The following is a 27,944-nucleotide window of genomic DNA, read 5'->3' as shown; positions in this document are numbered from 1 at the left end:
AACTTGTTAGCAAAACAATATTAAATTGCATTTTTTTTTTTTTGTAAACAAATTTATTAACTTTCAATTAGGTACTTAATTGTATTATGAATAAATAATTAGATTATATGATTAATGTATAAATTAACAACTAAAAATTATTCAATAAATCGAGGATTTTATAAATTAAAAATTGCCGAAAAAATAACGAAAAATAATTTTTTATATAACATAAAATGGAACCATAAATTAAGTCACAATGTAAGAGGGCACATTTATTGTAATACACTCTCTTTAAAAAAAAATTCTTATAGGAAAACTAAAAATAATTAAATTATAATCATAATTGCACTCCCTTGTTACGTGTAGGGCAATATCGAGCATTCGACAGTGTATCATTTATACCCAAAATCAATAACACCTCTTAGTCATTACAAAATTCGAGAGAAAAATAATTCTATTCTCTAATTTTCATACCAACAATGCGTTCTCTTATATTATAAAATGAATTACTCTTTAACGAAACCTTATTACAGTTTGATTAATTTAATTTTCTCCGAAATTAATTTCCACAACTCATTTTAATGATTTATGAATAAATGCTTTTAATATGATATTATTTACATTAAATCAATTGATTTATTAACTAATTTTAATTTAATTTATTTTCATATTCAATTATTAAAATATCTGTTATAAAATAATTATACATTTATATTCGAACAAAAATTAAATTTAATTTCCAATAAAATAAATTTTAAAATTAATTTTCATATACCATTAAAAATATATTATTATATTGCTAACCGAATTCCATAAAAGTTAATTTATTATTTAATATTTATCGCTTATTTTATTATTAAATTAACAAAATAATAATCACTTATAAATTAAATCATATATACAATATAAAAACTTAATATACTAATGTATAGCTGTGTAATATTTATATATTTTCAAACAATACGTTTAAAACGTATGTACATAAATAACACATTTATAAATTTCTAATAATATATAACTATTATACAAATAAAATAACAGGTGTATATTAGTATATTATACAGTATACTCTCCGTTAAATAAATTTGTTTACTGATTAGTACGGTGATATTGAGCGCAAATAATTAAAAATGGAAAACTATGTGCTGATAAATGAAATTTCGGATGGCCATATGGTGTCAATGGTGAAACTGTTAAGTCCTAATCAGCATTTCTCTTGAAGATTCTTAAGTTTGAGCGCCGTCCAACTCTCTTAACAGTCTCAACAGTTATTAACGTACTAAAAATAAATAATAAAAAATTTATATTAGCATAAAATTAATTTAAAAAAATTGTGTGGAAAACACACAGAGTTACAAAACGAAACTGTATTAAGTTGAAAGAATAAAATATGACTTAGTTCAAATTTATTACCTTACTTTAGTAGTCTAGTTCTAGAGTAGAAATCGAAACTGAAATTTTGAACAAGTTAAAATTTTAAATTTTATACAAATCAAAATCGAAATCGAAATTCGAATCGAAACTGGGACTAGAATGAAATTTAAAATAAGTGTTTGATTTTAATTTCAACTCATAGACAACTTAAGGCTAGTCAAGATCAAAGTTCGGATTCCAAAATTTTTAATAGCAACTCCAACCCTAACTAAAAATACAAAAGACTATTTTCAAAATATTTTGGTAACTATCATTTTTTGTTCATACATTTGCGATTTTATTATTCCCATTTTTATATATAAATATACATACATACATACATACATTACTTTACACACATGTTTATCATTTTTGAGCATAAATCTTTAATTTCCGGAATCAAACCTATAAACAAAAACAACAAAAATACCATGATTTTTTATTATCCAAAAAATAATCAAATATTAATTTATAATGTTGTTATAATCATAAAGAATCAATACACACACACATACTAATATTATCCTTAATACCAATAAACACAACCGCAAAAACAAGAAAAAAAAATCAAATGTATATTTTATCCTTGTATACATACTTTTACATATTACCGTTATTTATGATAGTTTTGCCGGCATAATTTTTTTTTGTTTTCTCCCCAATATAAAACTAAAGGGTTAAAAAATAATATAAGAACGTGCAAAAAGCAAAAAAAAAACACCCCAAAAAAATTAATTAGGCATAAAGAGGATTTCCCGTTTTAATGAATTTGAAAAGTTTTTCTTTTCTTTTTTTTCAAATTCACAATTCATTCGCAAATCTTAGGTAAATAAAAAATTTTTTTTTAAAAGTAATTTATTTTCATTTTTTTAGATTTTGTTTTTCTTTTTTCCTTTTAAAAAACCATGTGCTTTTATTTAACACACATATTGTGTGTGTGCGTGTGTAAATGTTCTCATATTCGTTTTACCTACATAAAAATGTTTACATTTTGAATTTCGAATTTCGAAAATCTACTTGTTCCATTGCTGCTATAGCATACCGAAGTTCTACTATATCTGCATTTATACTTTTTGTATACTTTACACATTTTTTTTTACAATTAAATGTTTATTTTTCGTATATTTTGTACACATCTGTGTTTATACTCGCATATTGTTGATTATACATATATACATATATGGATTATTGACACAGCCATGTCTATATGTATAGAATATGTTACATTTCTTGTTTAGTAATAAAGGCTCTTTTGTCTGTAATTTTGATTAATTTTGGATTTTACGAAGGTGATGGGAAAAATTTTTGAAATAAATAATTGCAACTTGTATAAATTGTAAAATTCAGAGTGGAAATTCTTGCAATATTGCAGACACATAAATTAAAAATTGGGTTCACAATGGAAGCAGGGGCTATATTCAAAATCAAATGAAACACAAAAAATTTTGATATATTTTGAACGTAATGAACCAGACATGTGTAAAGTTACAGATCACAGTTCTTTTTTAATTTTAAAATTATAGTACCTCTTTGTAAATTTTTTTCTTTTGTAAATTTTTTTCGTATTAGCCGTTACGTGCTGACAACTGCTCCATGACATTGCTCTACTTCATATTTATACAGATACAAGGCAACTCAACAAAAATAATATTATAAAAAGCAAAAATAAGTAAATTTGTTAAGTTATTTCTTTATTTTAACTTAGCTTTGTAGTTCACATGTATATTTCAGCTGCATTGGCTCAATTTTACTTTTAAATCGTTTCCTCTTATATAATTGAAGTTAAACTGAGGCGAAACACCAAAGAAAAATAATTTCATCCTAAACTCCTTTTGATATTGTACAAGAAATCCCTTATAGTCCATTCGATATTATTTAAAAAATTTTAATGAATAATATAAAAAATATTGAGCTTTATTGAGCTTTAAGTAATATTCGTAGTTAATCCTTTTATTTTCTCAATGTACAAGTAAATTTCCGAATTCTTGGATTACAAATAAATTCTTGGATTATAAAAACCCACGCAAAAAATTTTAACCGAACTGACTAAATTTTTCATAAATTCAAAAATTTTTCGAATAACCTAGAATTTAAAGCTTTTCATACTTAATTTCTTATACAATATTAATATATGCATATACCCACACACATATATTCAATTATACATTTATGTCCTGCGCAAGTTTTTCAATATTTTCCTATTTCTCAAAAAAAAAATTACGTAAAAGCTTTTCTGTTTTCATTTTTTTTTCCTATTTTCTTCTTTGTGTTTTGTTCTCCTTACATACATATATGTACATGTAAATTGAGAACAGTGTATCAAAACTGTTCTCATATTTTTTGAAATCATTTGTTAATTTGAAAATAATTTTTTATATCTAAATACGGATGATATCTTTTAAAAATCATCAGTATCAGATAGGATTTTAAAGAGTGTAGTTTAAATTTCGAGAAATAAAAAAATAAAAGAAAAAACAAAAAAAAAAAAGAGAAAAAATAAAAATTTAGAAATTCCATCACGTACGGGTTGATGACATATAAATAACCAAAAAAAAAAAAAACTAAAAGGCAAAAAAAAAAAATAAAAAAAAAAATTTTTTTTTTGTAGTGCGGTCGAGGCTTATTTTCGGTACTTTTTTTTTCAACTTTTAAAATTTTCCTATCTTTTCGATAAAGTGGTGATGTGAAGAATATTGTGGTGAATTTTGCTTCCCTTTCTTTTTTTTTTTGTTTTTTTTTTTTTATATTTTTATTGTTATTTTACAAGCAAATTAAGTATGTCAAGAGTTTTTTAATAAACTTGATATAAAAAGCAAAAAAAAAAAAAATTTTTACAACAAACACAAGAAAGGAAAAGAAAAGATAAAAGAAGCTGAAAAACAACAACAACTACAATAATAGCGGTAAAAAAAAATATAACGATAAAATCATAAATTTGTCATTTTGTTAGCGAGAAATTTATGCTTCTAAATTATTTATGAATATAAAAAAAAGGATCCTTTTCAATTATCGCACTTATTATTTTACTTATATACATATTTACATATTATATATGCATAATATAACGGTAAATGATGAATTTATATAGTAAGTTTATATTTTTGCATATTTTTAGGCGTGTAATAAGCCAGTTGATTTTTAAATTGTTCGTTTTAGTACCCGTATTCCTTTCTTCTTTCTTATGCGAAAATTTTATTATAATTTATTTTCTCTTTCAATGAAATTCGAAATTGAGTGATCGATTCTTAACGGGGTTAATTTGAAATTTTAAAACAATAAGAATTAGTTAACCCTCTACTAGAATGTACAAAGGAATGCTTCTAGTCTCAGCTTTGGTCTTATTATGAATAGTTAAGTTCTAATTACTGATCTAAATTATTTAAAATTATAGAAAATTTTTTTATTTATCTATGATTTGATGAAATATTGATAAATTTTAATTAATATGTGAAAATAAAATTGTGCCTTAACAGGTTAATATTATGTATTTTTATTATATTACTCGTAAGTATTTTTTATGGCATATTTTTTTATTCCTACTTCGCTCCTGGGAGCAGCATAGTGCTGGTGCACGGTATTGTAGATAACCGCGAACACCAGTTTCTTACGTCATGGAGTTTACTACGTAGGCAACGAGTCTACGGTATTTATTGCATATTATGATTTATTGCATATAATCGGGCGCAACTCCATATTTGTTTTTTTTTAAGAAATCTGATACCGTTATGATTTTAATGAAAATAAGTAACATTACAGCACTTTCCAACAATATTGTGTGCCATAATTATTAATTATTTCCGATATTTCATTAATATTTGTTAAAAAGTGATAATAAAACCAGGGGCTATGTGCTTTTTTTATTATCATTATTAAATATATCTGCAGTAAAATTGTAACAAAATTGTAAAATTAACCAGAAAGTGTCAGCTGTCACAAAATTTAATTAATTCTCTAGACTCAGTTCCAATATCCAACAAAGGCTTCAATTAACATTACTTTCTTCTACATGGCATTATAAAGTTCGAAATATGTGATTCATACGTTTTAAAAATAATAGAGAATAATTTATTGCTATTTTAAGGCGTCGTCCTCTATTACCAAAGGAGCAGAGCTTTAACACTATTTAATATTAATCCGAAAAAATCAAAATTTAATATGAACTTTTTTTTTTTTTTTTGAAAAATTATAGTTTCTCCAATAAAACCAAGCTCGTTTTAATTATAAAAAAAAATTTCCTTACAATTTTTAAATTATATAAGACCCCTGTATAACTAAATATTTTCATTATTAAAGCATGCAAACAAAAAAAACTTTTAATTCATCAACTTTGTATAATGATTGAATATTATCTAAACACAAAATTATGTAACTAAAATTAATTCAACCCTTAAAAAAAGGTAATGATAATAATGAATAACATTTGTTTACCAGTTTTATCAGCACAACATAATTAAAAGAATTTATGTACGTAACGTTAACTAATTATTTACTTGATTTCTCTCAATATTATATGTACATAAGTAGATATACATAAGATTTATATTTTAATAAAGTAAATTCATTAAAAATTATACAAGTATACGCACATAAATTACTTACAATATTGAAGGGATGTACAAAGAAAGGGATTAAATTTTTTTTTTTAATTTTTTATTTTTGTATTTCTACGCTTCCAAAAAAAATGTTAATGTTAAAGCTTGATTTTTTGGCTTCACAACGGTTAGTTCGACTTGAAACACCTCAGCTTAAAAGCAATGAAACAATGAATCCAGCTTAAGCAGACGAGTGAAAGAGGTGCGAAATGTTATTCATTACTTTTTCATAAATTAGAATTGAAATATTGAAGTAGCACTGAGGAATGAGACTAACAGTATACTCACAAAAAATAAAAAAAATCCCCGCTCTTGTTCTCATTTAAATCCTTTAAATTCGTGTTCCTTAAATTCCCAAGATCGCTTCGGCAATAATTAATGGCTTAGACACTTATTTCCTCGAAATGAATTAGTTGATTTCGGACTTCTTTTTCAAACATTTTTAAATTTTCAAAATAATTTCTACTTACTTAATCCACCATTAATATTTTTACCTATTGCATTCAATACTATAAGGTAGGTTATGTGATGTCATCAAATTTCACATGTCGAATTTTGATCAGAAATGCTTTTCTCTGTTTTAGAACGTAAATAAACTATTTTTAGAGAGATGTCTATCAGTATGCCTGTCTAGCAGACTACCTGCCAGTCGGTCTATGTATCTCAAGTTCGGCTGAACCGATGTTCATGAAAATATAATTGTATTTCAGTTAACTTTTAGAATGAGATCATTTGATCAGCTTTTCGAATATATTAGCTCCCTAGGAACTTGATCATTATTACTGTAATTGCGTTACTACTTGAACCGATTTTATGTCTTTGACTATTTTTAAGAAAATAATTAGCGAATTTTTCTGAAATTTTATATCTAAGCTCCCAACTGATAATACAACAAGTGGCATAACTTTTTGAGGAAATCAAGTGTCAGCATGTGAACTTTTACACCAGAGCTCAGATACAGAACTTTCACTAAGGTCAAATCTTATATATTTGAGCATATCTCAGAAAATTATTGACGGAATCTCTTTAAATTTAAAATTTATATTTATCTTGGTACAACAACTAAACCCTACATTCCGTAACTCATTTGAAATAAATATTTTAAGGAAATTTTCACAATATTATGCAACACTTTAACAATACAATCGGTTAGATGCTGTTCACATGAAATTTTTTTACAAAAACTTATTTTCTAAATAATTTTGTCCTTTAAGTTTATGTCATACTATAGTCAAGATCTTAAAGTACTGATTAAATGAAAAAAAAAGAAAAAATACCAACACAGTAACATAAATATTAAGCCTTCTTAAATACACATTAACATACATGTAAGCCAGTATTCATCATATAAGACTCTTATACGCATATTAAAGGCATATTTTTATTTTTTAATAAACCAAAAACCATTGACAAATTATGACTTATGAGCACACATTTATTTTATGAATTCCTTACTTACATACATTCATAACTACAAACATAATAAACTTTCACTAATCTAACATACACTCATATACATTAATTTAAGCAAATCTTTTTAAATGAATAAAATATAAAAGAAAACCTTAGTGGAAAAAAAAAATTAATAATGATGACTTGAAATAATGAAATAGATGAAAACATAAAACTAAAATTTCGTTGAAAAATTTTAATAGCAAACAAGAAGAAATGAAGCTATTCATAAAAACAGAAGCACAAGAACAAAACAACAAGGATTTAATATGAGGGTATACGGACTTTATTAAAACAGACATAAATTTTAAAATTTTTAAATTTTCTTCTTCTTTTTATTCTTATTTTTTTTTTCTATAATAAAACTTATATAACGCATAATTTATTTTAAATTCTTAAATAAATAAAATATAAAAATATTAAAAAATATTTTTATTTTTCTCTCTCTCTCTCTCTCTTATTATTTTATTATAAAAAGGAAAATAAGGACACAAAAAATCTAAAAACTTTAACTTTAAAAATGACAAACAGAGAAAACAAGAGAGAGAGAAAAAACAAAACAAGAAGAGTTAAAAAAAAAAATCCTTTATGACAAAGTTGAACTAAAAATTGCATGAATGAGAGAAAACAAAAAAACAAAAAAGGATATAAAATTGAACATAAATAAATAAAGAATCCTTCAAACAAACAAAACAAATAAAAATTTACTACCAATTTAATGTCATAAATAATAAAGTAGATCGCTTGTTTGGTTCCTTCTTTTGTCACCGCATTTGTTTTATTTAGAAAAATGAAAAAAAAGAACAAGCAAAAACGATAAATGAAAACCAACCTCACAATTTTCTAACCCTCGTCGCCTTTTTCATCTTCCCTAAGGATTTTGTTATTTTTATAATTTTTATTTTCTGTTTTTTTCTTCTTTTTGTTTTTAGCTTCAACAATAATGTATGTTTTATACTAGATTTACTTTTTTATCTTGTTTAATTTTTTTCGTTTTCTATGTTTATTTCATTTGATTTCAAAAGATGTCCTTTTAAGGACTAGCTTATGTATAATGGCTATACATCATTCTGTATAATTTATGTATGTATGTATAAGAATATGTGTAAGTAAGAGCTAATGTTAATGAACTATATAAATAGGAGAAGCCACAAGTCTTTATTTATTTATTATTTTCGTTTTTTTTTTTTTATTTCAGACATTTACACAAGTAAAATGTACGTATATATGTAGGCACATACAGTATCATACAAATATACGTATACATATTATATGTAATAAGTTTATATGTGCAGAGTGTCCTAAATTTAATACTTAAATAAATGTGGGCATTAAAATATCAGCATATATACATTATAAAAAATATTATGCGATTCGAAAGAAGAAATAAAAAAGAATTTCTTTTTCGGTTTGTTAGAGCAAAAAAACAAAAAAAATCAAAAAGCCATCTATGGCTTGTATTATAAAAGTGAAAAGAATGATGAAAATAGTACCTACTTCGAAATATTTGAAGAGTTTTTCTTTGTTTTTAGAGAATACCAAAAATAATATTGCATTTTTATTATACTTTATGAAATAGTTTTTGTCAGTGCCTTTTAAATAAAGTTGTCCTAAAATTAAAGTTGTCCTAAACATACAAAATCTTAGGATGACTAAAAATTTCTCTTTCAAAAATTTTTTAAAATTTAATTTTAAATTTTATAATTTTATTATTAGGGAAACATACTCGTAAATTTAAATGATTAGTCAAGAATCGACAACTCAACTTCTACTTAAAAATCTTGTTTAACCTAGTCTTCATTGTACATTAAATTAAAGATTATTTTAGGCAGTCTGACATTTTAAATATTAATTCTACAGTCTATGTTCCTAATGGAAATCATTATCTTCTATTCAATCATGTTTATCTTCCGAAACCAGGCTTATAATCAAACATTTGCTAAAAATAATGGAAGTTTCGCTTTTTTGTTTACGCCTCGACAACTTCGACATGACATCTTAGAGGGAAATTCTATTCTAATTAAGTAATATATAACGAAATAATATAAACCGGACCAAAACTGGTTATGTCACCATTGTCAGTCTTGCACTAATTTCTTTGCATTTTTTTTAAAATTGTTGATTGGAGATTCCCCCAGTTTTTCGTAGTCGACCGATTACTGGTCATTTTACTAAGTTTCCTCTCTGCTATTTTTATGTTTTCTGCTTTCAATCTAAAATGAATTTAAAAAATTTAATTTAATTAAATTATTGTAATGCCTATTACAAATACTTGCATAATTTAGAAATCAGTAGAACTAGAAGTCTACTGATTGTTTCTTTAATAAAAAAATCTGTTGGTACATCATCCTGTATAATTTAAGAACATATAGAAATTTATACAAATATTTATGTTAACACACAAAATATTTAAGGTAGAATGGGGTATAATTTTTCAAGAGAATTTCCTGTCATTAATAATTTTGCTTTTAGGTTTTTTTTTTTTTGCTCGTTTTCTTGAAATCAATTATATATACATATATTGGGATGATAAAATAAATCTAATCAATTATAAAAAACAAAACCAAAGAAAAATAAAATAAAATAAAAGATATTTTCTCTTCTTATTTTCAATTTGTATAAATGGTAAAAACATGTACAAAACTCTTATATTGTAATTTGTTATATTTTTTTTTTGTTTCAACGTGTACCTTCTGTTATATATGTAGAATAAAAAATAATTTACAATTTATGTTTTATATAAAATGATAAAAAACAAGTTATATACTACTTATATGTCAGAGTTATTTAACTGTTATATTATAATATTTTCGTGCCCATTTTGAAATTTCTTATATGAAGTTTTTTTAATTGTGTTTAGAAGTGCGTGTTAAGTTGAATTCTAAATTCTATTCATTGCTCAGTACACACAACTTATATACTTTAGAATTCGGGCAGTTATGCATAAGATTAGTTTCAGTTAATTATTTTAGAGTTTAAAATCTAATCCTGATGATGTGAAACTTAAAATTCCTATGGAAATTTTGTTAATGTCCAATATACTCTGCCTTTAGCTTAACTATTTAAGTAAAATTATATAATATTTTTCTAAGTACGTACCATAGCAATTTTAGTTTATAACTTGTTTACAAGTTGTTCAGCTAAAACTGAATTGGCTTTTTAATATTCCTGTGTTATCATCGCAAAACTTCTTAACAACACACGTACAATTGTCGCATACTTGCAGAATAGCTGCCCCGTGACAAAGTAATTTCTAAATAGCCGCCTTTCTGCGTACATTTACTATACCTTGATTCCTTTCAAAATAATTACACTCCATCCGGTCCAAATCATCTCCTTCCTAAAATAGGCAAATTTTAAAATCCAATATATAAATATATTTACAGAAAATAAGAAAGAACGTATCATTCTCCTATAAAATATGTGGAATTAAAACTATATCATATGTAGAACCGGCACTGGAGCATTTCTATGTGATTCGATTTTAGTATTGCACCACACAAATTGATGCCATAACTTACCATTTTTTCGAATATGACAATCGTTTCACGAAAATTGAAATATACAGTAAGGCCCCTGCGTTATATTTTTTTAAAACCCTGATCTATTGAATCTCTTTATATTTTTGTCAATATAAAAAATATTGTTTTTATTATATCTAAAATACTTGATATTATAGAAAGAAAATTGTAACTGTCCATATGATGATAGGAAAACAAACTTTTATCCTATAAAAGATTGAAATATAATGTCAATAATACTGTAAGTAGTTCACAGGAATTTCCGGTATAAAGACAAAGTTTTCTTCATGAATTTTATTTTGTATCATTATTTTTTATTTTAAGAGAAAATCTTTAGAAATTTTAAATAATTTCTTAGATGCAATAATAAAAAATTTTTTTTAACTTTCATATTTTTTTAAAAGTTTTCATAAATAGTTTGAAAATATTTTTTATAGAAAATTTTTATATGCAGTAACTATACAAGCCTACAGCAATTCAAATTTGACCATCAATTATATTATTGAAAAATAACAATTCCCTTGTGTATCATGTTAGAAAAAAGTTTTAATTTAAAATTCCTTGAAAAATTATATTAAAAATAACTAAATTTTATAAAAAGATAAAAAAATGGAATCTAAAATTTAATTCGGCCATTATTTATGGCAAAACTGCAAAGTCAACTTTTATATTAAAATTTCACATAAATATACACACCATATACTGGATTAGGCCAACGCTATAATACGGCTTCTCCTACGAGGCTTACTAGTCGATTCTCACTTTTCTTCTCTGATTTTTTTAATTAGACTATTTTACTCCGTCTATTTAACTTTAAGTCCTAGCGTTCGGCTTTGATTCCCCGATTTTCATTCTTTTGCTCATAGTCATTGATTTAGAAACTGCACCTCCTTTTTTCCTTAATTCCGACTCTGACTACTCGACTCCGACCCTTCGATTTCAGCTTTTTGGTTACAACTCGTCGACTTTGACTCTTCGACTCCGACTCGTCGACTCTGACTCTTCGACTGCAACTCTTCAACTCCGACTTCGTCATCTCTGACTCTTGGGCTACGACTCTTCGGCTACAACTCTTCGACTCCGACTTTTCGGCTCCGACTCTTCGACTACGACTCTTCGGCTCTGATTTTTCGACTCCGGTTCTCACAACTACAACTACTCGACTCTGACTCTTCGACTCCAACTACTCGATTCTGATTCTCCGACAACAACTACTCGACTCCCAATTACTTACGAATTTTTAATTCTGTTCGCGAAATCATTTTGAATACTAATGACAAATTAAATTCATTTATGTATATGTGTTTGTTTCTTACGTAGACAAGTTCAACGTACTCATTTCAATATAGTTCAATATTATTAACTTTTTTATTCTCTTTCTATATTTTCCCATACAAACGTTTTAAATTTTTAATCTCTCCTCAGATATAGAAAATTTTTACAAAATTTTAAATTTCTTACAAGATCTTCAACTATTCTCTTTTTTTTTCTTCAAAAGTAACAATATTCAAAGAAATCATTTTTTTTTTCATTATTTAAACTTTATTTTGATTTTTCATTTCAAACTTTTTAGAAAATTGTTAAATTAGATTCTAAAATTTTCTTTTTTCTTTTTTATATAGCTAAATGTTAGAAAAATATTTTTTGTATTCAATCTCCTTTATAAGTTTTTGTAAATATTATTTTCACATGCAATCCTAAACCATTCGGAAAATTGTTTCTCTTTCTATGTTATGTTTACTTTTTCTTTTCTCTTTTTCAATTTGAATTCTTTGGTAAAATTTCAACAAGGGGAAAAAAACAAGAAACGAAAAGAAAAACAATAAATTAAAATTAAAAGCAAACAAGATTTTTTTACAAAATAAAATTGCATAACTACAGGTGCTCTAATGCATTGAATCATAGAGCAAAATATTATGTATATTGAGGATAATGCGTTTGGTTCAGTAATGCTTTTAGAAAATTTTAAAAGTTGAAAAGTTAAAGGCTAGATTTTTTTTATTGATAAACTTTCAAAGAATTGCTACATATTTTGTATAATTAATAAACATTTTATTCTTAAAGGAAAAAATTCCTAAAATTTTATTTTAAAGGAAAAACACGGACATATTACCTCCCAAAATCGGGGCTATTTCTATTATTAAGCTGAAATTAATGCAAATTGTTGGAATTCCTATATGTAATACGACAACATATAAATGTTATAGAGATTTTTTGTATCAAATCAATTTCTTCCTACTTAATTGTTTTAATAAAATGCGTCCTATTTATAATTCCAGAATACTTTTAGTATTCTGTAGGGCTACACGTTATCTTCATCTTCTTTATCATTTCACATTGAACATTATTAGTACTTGTGGATATTCCTAAAAATTTATACTATACTATAATATTTTTATATAGAAAACCAACTGATTAATTATTCTATTTAGTTTGCATATATATAGGATTTTTTTTTATATTTTTACTCAAAAGAATCAAAAAAACAAAAAAAAACAAAACATTTTTTTCTTAATGTGCCTTTTTTTTGTTTTAAATACTCATTCTGTAAAAATGGATTCTAATACAGAAAATTCACATCCTCATTCTGAGGCTGTTATATTTTTCTATATTTTATTTTTTTTTTTGTATGTTCTTTTACCATCCTATTGTTCAAAATTAATGAAAATTTTCATTTTTAGCTAAATAAAAAATTGTATGTTTTTCATATTTGTTATACACATTATATTTGATTCGGAGGGTGTTAGATGATTGTTATTTCGTTTATAAATATTAAAAAAAATATAGGATATTGTTAATAAATGAAAATTTTAACCCTATAATCAAAATGTAATTGAATAGAAATAGAAAAGAAGACTGATAATGTGGGCAGAATCAAAAAAGCAAACTAAATTTTGAATTATTCCGCCATTTACGAAAATATAATTAAAATAAAATTAAACGAAATGAAAACATCTCATATTTTCTAATTCAAATTTTTTAATGTATTGGGGTCGCGGTGCATTGTTGCCCCCGTTGCACAAATCAGCAAATCTATAATCTAATTCAAATAATTAATTAAACAGAAAATATTTGAAATGAAACTGTTTAATTTTTTTATATAACACTCTAAAATTATATCACTCAAGATGTATGACATTCCCCATTGCAGCTACACAATTATCCCGATAGATGGCATTACATTTTTATGATGCAAAAAATAAATGGTAAGCCTTCATCAATTAAATTTATTAGTCTGTTATCAAAAAGTTCAAGTCTGTTATCACGCCCTTATCAAAAAGTTTCCATATAAAACAGCATTTCATTTATAAAATGCACGCTTCCAACTAATCAGGAGTATTTTTAAATTGTTAAATTCCCGTAAAAGTAACAAATTGAATTTGATTATTAAAATATGAGCTCTATAGCTAAGAATCTATTGTCAAATATCGAACTAATAATAATTATAATATTAAAAAGAAATTAGAAAAATTCTATAAAATTAAAATTATTGTGAATTTCTTATGAATTTCCAAATTAAATTGTTCGAATAAATTGTCTAGACTTTTGTATACAAGGAACCCAAAGTTAGTCAAAACTAAATTTACATCCTCTTTTCTATTTTTTTCTATTTTTTTTTCTACAAATTTCCCTTCTTTATTTTACATTAAATGAATAGATAGATAGATAAAAGAATAATAATAGTTTTATTATAAAATAGAATAGAATTTTCCATTTTTTTTTTGTTTTTGTATTTTTTTTTTCGTAATTTGAAAAATAAATTTATATTGTTTTATTTCTATTTTTTTTTCTCTACATTATTCATTCGGTTGTTGTTCTTGAATCCTTGAATAATACAATGGAATTTTTCTTTTATTTGTTCTTTTTAATAATATTGCATATATAGACGCTCATTATTTACCAAGTATTATCCTTATACAAGAATAAATTTGTAGTATGTACATATGTATGTATTGAAATAATATAGTAATAATAAAAATGCATAATATATTATAAGAGTTTGTCTCTAATTATGTACTTAAGTAATTGTTGAATGTACTTTTTATAATTTTTCTCGAATTTTATGCAACACGTACATGAACTCGTTATTGAAAACATAATATGGCATAAAAAAAGCAGACAAAATGAGAATGCTATGCAATAAGTGTATAACAATAATGAAGTATTTTTAGAAATATTTTTTTAATTAATTTCATATACAAAAAATAAAAATAAGGTGTTATAAATATAGTGTTCGAGTGACGCTTTTGAGAAAATCTGGAACAAATACTTGATAATAATTCTCAAAACTGGATACGATTTAAATAAATTTAAATAAATTTTGAAATTAAGTAACAGGACTCATTATCCCAGTAGCTTACACAGGATCCACACCCGTTGAATACAAATTTATTTGTAATCATGCTACTAAATTCTAATTTTTTTAAAATGCATACATTAGGGTCGTTATTGTTGAATTTTTTATGAAAGCCAGGAAAGCCTTTTGGAAGATTGTCTGCTATTGTAAATTTTCGTTGCTAGGTTTAACGCTTATTTCTTTTATGTTTTTACTTTCTATTTTTAATTTCTTAAACAATTTTTAAGAAATGATTTTTAATGTACGTCAGAAATACATTAGGCGACCATAATTATCAAAGCTATTATTAAAAAAATTTGTTGACTTTAACTGATTAAATAACTTATATATTATTTTTAGAATCAGAGCAAGATAGAAGAACAAAAACTTATAAATTGCTAAGAAAAACTCATAAACATGCAAGTTCCATATCACTTGCTCTAATAATAGAAGCATATTACTCTATTTTTAAATCTTAAACGAACATCAAGTAAAAGAATAACATAAAACTTTCTCTTCTTTTTCTAAAATTTTAAATTTTACTAGTTTTAATTATTAAAATAAATATAACACTATTTTCGTTTAACTACATTTCTACACAATATAAAGCACATTTACGTACATACATGTACTATATAAGTAACACTATTTTATAAAATAAATTTTAAATTGAAAATTTTAACAAGCTTATAAAATAAATTTCACTATGACTTCATCATATTAAATAAAGAAACTCAATTACAAATTATAAAACTTTTTTTAATATTTAAGTTTAAATATTTATTCATTAACTAACACAAAAAAAAAATTCAAAGAAATTTGTTATATACTCGTAGCATCATGGAAATAAGCTCATATATAAAACATCCAATATTCACTTGCATTTATGTTCACAAATAAAGTCTCTGGATGGTAATCAAAACTCAAATCAAATTTACTCCGGCTCAGAATTAATCAGCAGTCGGATCAAGTTTGACGTGCTTCAGGTTCATTATGGCCTCCAAAGCATGGTGGAATGAGCTGACTGGGATAGGTTATCCAGATTTAATATTTTAGTTGAGAAGCTCACTTGAAATTGTCTCTCTGTGTTTCAACTGAAAGGTATAGCCAAAGCGCAGATTAGACTGGGATGTCTCTGCTTAGAGGACAATAAGATATCCGAGCATTTACTACATTTATTTCAGTAAAAAATAATATAATTTCATTATTCGTTTCTCTTCATTTAATCACACATTTTTAATTTTCCAAATTATTTTTCTTTTTGCCTCAACAACCTAATTCTTTATCAAATATGAAAATAAATCCAAAGAAGTGTTATATAGGTTTTAATTATATATGAATAATTTGTACACAATGATCATTAAAGTTACATATATATATGTATGTAGACCACATTATTATTATATTCTTAATGCATTGCATATATAATAAAAGCAAATTTTAAAATAAAATATGGTTTTTGTTTGCATTCAAGTTCTTATTTTTAAGTATTCTTAAAATTTTTCAAAATTATTTTTGAATAAGTACCTTCATACACAATATGTAAGAATAAAATTATTTAATAGTAATTATTATTTATAAAACAAATTAAAAAGTTGAATAAGTTTATTAAACTATTTGGTTATGAATTTTATTTATAAGATACTCACAATACAGGGAGATTAAAATAAAATGTACTTCATGTGTACCAGGAGCAAGGATATGGTGATTTTCCATATTGAGAGTACCATGTTTTAATGAAATTTTCAAATATTCGTTTAAAAATTCTCTATATCTTTTAATCTAGCCAGAAAGCGCATTTTTCTCACAATTTATTCTCATACATAGTGCTATGAAATTTTATATTAAGTCATGTGGCGTTTTAGTCATACATAAAGTGTTTTCAATATTGAGATTTTGAAAATTTTCAATAAAAAAGAAAAATTATTGCCACATTATTGCAAATCTTGTTATTCAATTCAAAATTTTAACTTCCTCTCAAATCTTGTTAATTTTTAAACATAAGCCATCTTATTTATAAATTTACAAGTAAATTTTTTAGTTTATCAATTCCGATCGAACAGAAAATCTGATCGAACAGAAAATCTGATCGAACAGAAAACCTGATCGAACGGAAAATCAACTTACTAATATTATAATACTGTAAATTCTTTATAAATCTATAAAATGTAAGTTTTGTATTAAAAAATCAAATATTTAAATTAAAGTTAATTTTGCGTAAAATAATTTATTTTAAAATTTAATAAATTTCCAATGAATTCCTTAAGTGTTTCTCCTTACTACTTATTTTGCTCTTTTTCTTTTTTCTGTGTGTACATTTTACTTAGAAAGATTTCAATTTTTTTTTTAATATTTCAAAAGAAAATCCTCATATCTTTTTTAACCTATCTTAAATTATGTCCTTATATAATGATCCGATACATTTTCAGTTCAGTGATTTTTACTTTTTTATACTAAGAAATTTTGAAAGTTTAGATTTTATTCTTTTCAGTTGACTCTATATTATATATAAAGTTTGTCAAAAGAGAAATGACACTATAGCATTCATTACGAACTTAAGCCATGTGTCATCAGATTGCATATTAAAGTTCATTTATATTGTGTATTATATGAGAGAAGGAAATCCTAAAAGTCATTCTTAAAATGGTTTATTTGACTGCGGGATGAATGAGACGAAAGTACTAATAGAGAAATAATTTATTTTTTTTCCTTTTTCTTATAAAATATAATTTATTTTTAAAAAATTATAACGTTTTATGAGAAGAATGAATGAAAAAAAGAAAATGAATTAAAAACTTTATAGAATGAAAAACGAGAAGAAAAAAGTTTTCATCAGAAATGATTAAAATCTCAGTTTTCCTCCTCCAATCATCGTTTCTTTTTCATTTTTTCTTGGTTACTTTACAATCATAGTTTTGTTGACATTTTAAATCTAGAAAAATTGTTACCAAGATCTTGGTAGTCATGTAAAATTGAGAAAACTTTTCCTGAGTTTCTTCTTTTTTTATGCTTTCCCGAAACTTTTCATAATTTTTTTTTAAGGAATTACAGTTGTTACAAATTTTTTTTGTGAGCATTAATGCTGCACATTTACAATTTAAAATAATTTAAGTAAACATGTAAATTTCTTAATTTACGTAATTTGATGTAAACGGTGTGTACATACATGTGTCAACGTAAAATGGAGCATCTCAATGGAGCATAACACCAGAGAGCGTTAATCAATAATTTAAAAGCAAAATGCGTATATATTTTATAGTTGAAGGAAATGGAGATTCTACGCATTTATGGAGACTACTAATAAAAATAAAATTTTTTAATAAAATTTGGTCTAAGTATTATTAATAGGAAAAAAACATATGATTTAAAATAGCTGCTTTAAATTGAATTTTAAATGTATAACGTATTTACGTATAAGACTTCACCTCAAAATCATATAACAACCTTAGCCAGTAGTACCCTAAGCAGACATGCAATTTTCAGTATTGAAATGTTGGATTACTTATTTGTATTCCATTCGGGCCACATTCAAGCGCACACACAAGCAACTGTATGATCGCATACAATAAGGCAATCAAACAAATTTTGGTTGTTAACCAAAAAAATTGTATGCCTGCCAGAGACCTAACTACTACATAATACGGAGAAAATTTATATTCTGGTAAAAGAAAAGCATTAAATTATTAAACGACCCTCTATTATATAGAAACCATTCAACATTTTTTTGCAAAAATTTAAAAAAATCAAATTAATTTAAATAAGTACTCGATATTATTTTATTGCGAATCAAATTAATCTCTTATTAATATTCCAAAAGTTAATAAAAATTAAAACACTGCGGTCAAAATCCCAATATATTTGCATTTAAAAACAAAAAACCCCAAAAAACTGTCATAAAAAATTTATTTATGTCCTTTTTTTTCTCATACTTAACAAAAATATTTTGAATTTTAAAAAAGGAAAAAAAAAATTTAATAACCAGAAGTTTATTTAATTATCTGGGGTCAAACTAAAAATATTTGAAATAAAATTTTGTATAACATTCATGTATTAAATGTGATGAATATTAATATATTTTAGTATATATACAAGTATATCTAATACACAAACCAAGTACAATATAAAATTCATAAAGAATATTAATTTTTTCTCTTGTATAATGTTTTTGCACTGAAATTAAAATTTTTCACTTATCATTTCATTTAATTTTTTCATGCAAATTAGATTAGCTCACCCAATAAAATAAAACAATCCCTATATAAAATATACAAATATGTACACCTATACACGTTTATATTTGATCTATATAAAAATATATAAAGGTACTTTTATAACAGTTTAATGTACACAGCACTATTTTAAATTACGATATAAAATAGTTAACTCTAATATTAGATTCAAAATATGTACTAAAACTTCTCTCTTATACTATATACATGCATAGTAAACTGTTATAATAGTAGAGTGTCCGGTTTATTATAATAATTATTAAATAAACCCTAATTAAATTTAATATGAGGGTTTTTATGTAATAATTATTCAGGACAAATGTTAGTATAACAATTTATTTTATTTATTACAATAATTTAAAGAAAATTATTTTTAATAATTTTAACTACTTCTCTACCATGTATACATACTAATAATAGTATGTATACATGGTAGAGAAAAGTATGACATTTAAATACTTACATATTTTTGCAGCAAACAAATAATAAAAAGGCAAAAATGCATAAATTTCATTTATTGTTTTTTCTTTCTTCTCCATTAAATTTTAGAATATTTGTGGTAAATATTGTGGGTGAATGTTATAATTATATTAACTTACTTATGTACATAAATAGTTAAAAATATATTCATACATATTTGCCCAATTAATAGTACTACGCATACAAAAATTATCAGTGGCGTTCCGTATTTGTAATATTGTTACCGTATATCTGTATTTTTTCTTTAAATCCGAGCTAAATGTGGCAATATAATGTTAACCAAACATTTAAAAAACAAAATTAATACATTTATTAATTATTGCACTATTTGATTTAAAATATATCAAATGTTGCAAAAAAAATGGTATGAATCAGTTTCATACACACCATGTTTAATTATTGTATAACACTTTATATAAAACATTGAATTCAATAAAGGAAATTCGAATTCAAAATTCAATAATATGTTCATTAAATAATTGCAATGAAACATTTGATTTAATAATATGCTCAAATGTTTGATAGTTTTCACAATCATACATTGTGTCGACAAAAGGTATGATTGTGAAAGAGTATCAAACATTTGAGAGTAATACAAATATAGTTTCTGTCATATCTCAAAAGTAAGAAAAATTGTATGATAATATAACTATCATTTGTGTTATAAATTTAATAGAACACTTATATTTGTATCACATCACTGTTATATTATATTTTTACTTCATTTTTATGAATAATATTTGCATTTAAAATAGTTTTATAAAATTTAATTATTTTCATACAAAAATTTTAATCAATTTTATAAAAATCATAGAAATATTTTTCAAAATTTTTTTTTTATATACCTATTATATAGAATGCAATTAAGTACTTGTAAGATAAAAATGTAATTAAAAGAAAATGAAAATTTTATAATCTTTAGATTCATAATTGAAATATAAGGATAAGAAAATTTTAAAAAATTTTTAAGGAAAAAAAATATTTTCGAAAGAGATTTTAAATTTTTGAGAGATTATGTAATTTAGAGAATTTTTCATTTGCATATTAGAATTGTTATAAAAGATGGCATACCAATTAATTGTAATAAAACTCAATTTATTTATAAAAATATTTAACATTTGTAGTAATTATTTAATATTCTATCAGATCTCATATTTGAAATTCTTTATTAATATTTCGTGTATTTTTAATTCAACTCTCTTGGTTTCAAACCAAATTTGTTCAAGTATTTTCAATTTAAACTCAAATATTTAATTCCAAAATTTTTTAGAAAAAAAATTTGCTTCCCGACAAAACTCCCTCAAGTATATTTAAGAAGATTTTCAACAAAATCAATTATGTATATAGCACATACATAATACAAAAGCTTTATAGCATGAAAATTTCAAAGAAGAAAAGAAATTTGACGTACGAAAAACTACGAAGAAATCTAAATCACAAAACTAAATAAAAAGAGAAAATGGAAAAATCAAAAATTTTATTATTACTTTATTTGTTATTCGTTTGAAACTTCACCAGAGAATTCATAATAATATACACATACTAAATTGTATATATTCATATTTTATAGACACATACATACATAATTATAAATATTGTAAAAACCCAATGAAGTAGGGCACTAGCTCCCTCCACTCCTCTACTCATCTATTCTTTGTAATTAAGAAAACAAAAAGCCTGCTAATGTGACTAAATGTTCGATATTCTTAAGAAATAAAAAAACAAAGACAATAAAAAATAAAAAGGAATTTCGGAAATAATAGAAAAATTTTTATTTTTTAACGATCTACGATAATGAATGACTTTAAAAAAAAAAACAATAAGAACAAAAGAAAAATGAAAAAATTTCTAAGGATTCGTTCACATTTTTTTTTCGTTTCTTTATAATAGTTAAGTATAACATTATTAATATCCTTATGAGGACTTTTTTTATATAATTCATTAAAATAAAACACCAAAAAAAATCCTTTTGAATAATTGTTTCCAAAAATTAATCTGCATGCACACTCACACATACCCTTTCCCCCCCCCCAAACCACCTCACACACAATAAGAGTACAAAAAGGAATCTGACCAAAGAATTTAAGAATCCAACCAAACTTTTCTGCATCGACAAACTAATACTAAAAAAATTAAATATAAAAAACATAAAAGAAGGAAAAAACAAAATAAAAGAAAAAAAATTTCTTTTTTCTTTTTTGTATTTTTTTGAAAGAATTTAATATTGTGCAAGTGCCTGAGGGTCATTTTCTTCCCACAATAAACTGAGGGAAATTGAAATTTGGCAGAATAAAAATGAAATAATGAAAATAAATAAAAAAAAAAAGAAAAAAATAAAAGAGAAACGACAGAGTCCCAGGAAAAGTAAAAAAACAAAGATAATAAAAAGGAATTGGACAATCAGAATGAAAAGAAAACAGAAAAACAGCAATAACAACAATGCAAACAACCATTATTTGTTTAAACTTTTCAACTTTCAACGAATATATTCAAAGAATTAAGAGGCATTTATCGGCTATTCTTCGTATATTTTATTGATTTCAAATCCTAAGCAGCATAAAATTTATATATTTTGTATATAAAAGAAAATTTTATTCTTTTCATTGTCTATATACTTGCATTTCTATAATTTGAAAATATTTTTTTAGAAAAAATAAATTTTTTCTCTGAATAACAAAGTTTTAATCCTTTGGAAAAAAAATTGTTAGTTTTACTTATAATATGTATTTAGTTTGAAAAGAAGACATCCTACTGGTATTAAAATTGTTTTATGTATATCCTTGACTGGAATATACAGAACTGTGTTTTATTAAATATGCAATTAATTGAAATTGAAAATAAAATTATATTATTACAGTATTTTGTCATTACATATATGGAAAGACCTCCGTGCACCTTCTGCGACATATTGGAGCCTTCACCCGCAGGAGAAATGAAATACTCACTCCGGTAGACCTGCGGTCTTCAAAACCTTTCAAATTATTCGAATTCATAGAGAGGGATGAGTTTCGAGTGGTTGTTGTAGAAGCGTATCCCGCACCTCTAGTGGGAGGCACAATAAATCTTTTATACTGGTCACACCACTGTACGATTTACAGTCTACATAGTTATATTGCACAATTTACAGTCTACATAGTTATACACACATATTATGGATTTGAAAATAAATGATTTTCGGAATTATAAAAACTGGTTTCTATGAGCCTCAGTTTCTCGACTATAGGAATTTTCGAAAATTCAGTCCGATTTAGATAAAGCAATAAATCAAAACTACAAATTTCTCAAAAGTAGCATGTTCGTTGAATCTTTACTACAAAAGATAAGTAGGTAAATTCAAAAAATGTAGCATGCTTAAAATTCTAACTTATTTTTAATGGTTTTTAAATGTAAACTTTTAAATTCTAATTGCAGTTTCTGAAGATCTGTATTGAACTTGCTTTAAGTACTTGTAAGAATGATCGGAAATCCCCCATATACCACAAACGCAAAAACAAAATTGAAAGAATGCTGCAATTTTTGTTAACTGTTAATAAAAACAATTAACAATAAATTTTCTATAATATTTTAATTCCTGTATTATTTTGAAAAATTTCAATATTACAAAATTATAAAATTTCCTAAAAATTCGGAGAACAATGTAGAAACATTCAAAATGCGTACATTTAACAAAAACAATATACAATTATTAAAAAATGTAGAATAAAAATGGTAATCTTATATTTATTTTTGATAATTGGAAAAAACAAACCTTTAAGCAAAGAAAATATCAAATAAAACCATAGATAAAATCGCTTAGACTAGTAGAAAACCTAACACGTGCTACTCTTAAAATCACAGTATACATACATATAGCTACTTACATACATAAATTTTTTATTGTTTAAGAATTTTATTTTTTGTTTTTATATCCTTAACAGTTTGAGTACACAAAAGAGTTTCTTGCACAGTTTCATTTTTTTGTATTTCAATATTTAAAATAATGAACTCATTTTCTCTCTTTTTGTTTTTTTTTTCATAAAATTATATATTTAGAAATAATTTCTTAAGTGGCTCATGAAAATTCTATACATTCTACACATTTTATTTTTTTTAACTAAATAATTCAGATGGGATTCTTTACATTGTATTAGAAAACAAATAAAAAAAAATTCTATAAAACTTACTTTTATTTTTATCAAGTATAGCTAGAGCTAGTTTCTATTTAATAATATTCCATACTCTGGATAGAATTACAAGTTTGGACACATGCCAGAAATTGTAACATTAATTTTTATTAATAATATATGTATGTATGTACATACATGTATGAGTTTTGAAAGGATATCTAATTTGTAAATTAAAAAATATAATTTTATAATAGTATATGAAATCTGTTATATAATATTATTGTAAATAGATAAAATATAAAAAAATTTTTTTTTTTTTTGTGATGGCAAATTTACATATTTATACTTACGGTAGAAAATGGTACATTCATGATATATTAAACCATAATTTCTGATTGAATATAAATTAAATTTTTAAAATTGAAATTAAATAGAAAATGCATATTTATTTTGTAGGGTTTACAAATATCTGCAATAAAATATGATGAATATTAAATATGATTAAACGTAGAGCGGGGTTTAGTTGAAAATCAAAAATATAAACACCAGACATTAGTTTACGAAAAGAAATTGAAATTTCCAAGTTTTCGAAAATGGAGAGAGGAAAATTCGACATACATATCTATATTAATTTTTTTAAAAACAATCAGGTGGACAATCATACAACTTTTACTTTAGTCGTTTCAAATCAATATTTTAATTAGTTTTAATTAGAAGGCACTTTATCAATATAAAAATATCCAGAATACAAAGATGTGGTCTTTGTATATTTGTATTCCTTGGACATTGTTACTTCCTACTCCTCCCCGTTTGTACACCCTTTCATTTACAAATCAAATCATCAACAAGTAACAAAAATTTTCAGTATTCTCTGTGGTTCATTCACTAATACATACAAACTATTAGAACTTTTAGAATTTAAATTATTTAAAATGTTTATTGTTTATCTCTCGAAAACAATTTCAAATTGATTTTTACTCATATACACCCAAAGTGACGACTGATGGAAAGTGCTAATGTATATTTGAACTGTTATCTTTACAGCTTTTGCAATATTGTTAAGAATAAAATTGTTCAATTGTATCACTTCCAAATTAAACAGCTGCAAAAAAAGAAACCGATATTTTTCAATGTAATTAAATAAAAGTGTACGGAATAAAGACGCAACTACAAAACAACATTTCAAAATTGATATATTTTAATCTTATTGTCTGTCAAAATTTAACAGTTGTATAGCAGGATTTAAGTTGTTGTTTTTTCATAATGAAATATGTTGAAATTGTCAATTCTTGAAATTCTGCTTTGCATTCTAATTGTGTTTATAGTTTTATTATTATTTTTATTGGTAGAAAGAACACGTGGACAAACATTGTTCATCACACATTAAATTATCACATTTGTATCAAAATTACGATCAAATTACATTTTTCTTACTTAATATCGTATATTGATTTTCTAAACGCGAATTTTTTATATTTAATGTAAAAAGAAAAAATATAACATGTTTTTGCATTACGAGGTTATATTTCAAGTTCAATGAAGCAAAATAGAAAAATTCAATTTTCTAGTTTCCCCCCATTCCCAATTTATTTTATGCAAATCAATTTATATTCATAACCTAAACAATATTATTTTTACATATATGTACAAATTTTGTATATATACTAACAAACAATATTTCCTAATATAAAATATTCTCATTTTTTAAAAAATAAATTTGTATTTTTATATTTATATTTTTTTTTTTGATCACTTATTTTAACTAACTGGGATAAATTCTTTCAATATATTATATAGTACACAATATACAGTATAAGTACTTAATTATAATAATAATATATTTGAACTACATTATATGTACAACATATAGTAATATGTATGTATTTACATGTTACTATACTTATATATAATATTTACATATTTAAATGCATGTATATTTCGTATTTGTATTCATTCTATTTTATATAAAAAAAAAATATGTTCACTAACAACAAGGGTCGGCTTTTAGTCAGTCATTCATATCGATCTACATATATTATATGAATGGTTAGCTAAAATTATATACATACATAAAATGTACTTGCACATGTATGTATATTATGCTTTTGGTTTTATATATAAATTTTATGTCCTTCTACTATGCATATACAATTTGAAAATATATTCTTGTATATGTACGAATATTATTAAAGAAATAGAAAAATATTTTGCACTTTTCTAAAACAGAACTCAAGACCTATGTCTTACTTACAATTCAAAAGAAAAAAACAAAAATACAGAAATATAAACCATATATACATACAATAGAACAAAAAAAAAATATCCTTCAAACTGAAGGAATAAAAAAAAAACAAAAACAAAAGCATTCATAAACGTTAGAATATCCGCACAAAATCTACATAAAAAAAAACAAGCAAAAAAACAATAAAATTGCAGAGAGAGAGGAAAAAAAAAATTTTTTTTTTCTTTTGTTACTTGTAGAAATTAAGTTTGAGGAAAAATAAAACAGAAAATATTTACTACTCGTCCCGTACATATAACCAAGTTTTCCATCTTCAAGTTTCTTTCATTATTTCCTTATTGTTAAAATGTTCAGAAAACCTACATTTTTAGCACTTTTCCAAAAAATTTTTGAAAAAAAAGTGCTTATTAGTTTCACTCTGTCCGTCCGTCCGTCCGTCCGTCCGTCCGTCCGTCCGTCCGTCCGTCCGTCCGTGTGTCTGTTTACAAAACTTCTACACCCTTGAAGATAGAAAGCTGAAATTTTGTACGTACATAGATTTTTACTAGAAACTTATTTTCGTGGAACAAAATTTTTACCTATCTCCCCCCCTTTAGAAGTTATACCCCCCCAAAACCCTAAAAATGCCATTCTTTAACTATTTAGTGCAATGAAACCATAAGGATTTTTCAAATTTTGCAAACGCAGAAAGGCAGTGGCTTACTTCCCCTAGCGGGGTATACTAAAGGTTAACTTTAGAAAAACAAAATGGCCGCTCAAATTTACCGTTATCTAAAGTCCGTTTTTTCCAAATTTTTGATGTCGTTTATTTTCTAGACCCCAGCCTGTAGAAGCTTGAAATTTTATGGGCTTTTAGACATTAACAAATAGTTCATTTCGTTAGAAGAAAATTTTTTTCCATCTCCTTCCCCTCTCAAGTTATGGCCTCTTGAAATTTGTAAAATTTGAATTTTTGACACCTTATATTTCCGAAACCGCAAGCTTTTTCAAATTTCTATAAACATAAAAAGCTAACGGTAAATTCCATGAAATTAAAAAATATAATTATTTTTCTTAACTCACATAATTAAACCTTAAAATCGAGCATTATGTTAACCCCTTTTTATATTAATTTTTGCTTTATTTCAAACACTGCATATATGCGTCATCCTAAATATATGCAATTCTAGAAATAGTTTTGTATATGAATGAAAATAATTTTAATAGTTTGATAGGTATACATAGACTGTATTTAAAAGCAGAATTTTCACTTGCTGAAGGGAAAAGTGCTACAATACAAACCATTGGTTTGACCCAACTTTATATATATAGACTTTAAATATATCATTACGCTTGTAATGCGGTTAAAGACTGAAACAAAAAAAATTTAATTAATTTTAATTATAGAGTTTGGAAAGCTATTATACATACATTTATACATATCACATAACATAGGTATATATATATATATATATATATATAAGGCATACGATAATTTATTATTCGTATACAACGCTAGGTACATGATATCGAAAAAATGTTGTAATCTCTATGCTAAAAATCGAATAATCTTTCTTAAAATATTTTAATCTCTCTTGAAAAATTTTAATCT

The 27,944-nt window shown here is 24.4% G+C and overlaps 1 protein-coding gene across 1 annotated transcript in view; it reads left to right on the top strand.

Moving 5' to 3' along the window:
• Positions 1-3,824: 3,824 nt before the first annotated feature.
• LOC129607932 (putative uncharacterized protein DDB_G0282499) overlaps positions 3,825-27,944 on the top strand; it is a 102,595-nt gene continuing 78,475 nt past the window's right edge. The window contains exon 1 of the mRNA XM_055519195.1: positions 3,825-4,298. The gene's annotated coding sequence lies outside the window, so the exon portion shown is untranslated. The remainder of the gene's footprint in view (positions 4,299-27,944) is intronic.

Source organism: Condylostylus longicornis, unplaced genomic scaffold (genome assembly GCF_029603195.1).
Source record: "Condylostylus longicornis isolate FDR11 unplaced genomic scaffold, ASM2960319v2 ptg000030l, whole genome shotgun sequence".
Classification (NCBI taxonomy): Eukaryota; Metazoa; Arthropoda; class Insecta; order Diptera; family Dolichopodidae; genus Condylostylus; species Condylostylus longicornis.
This window is presented reverse-complemented; position numbering and strand designations above follow the sequence as displayed.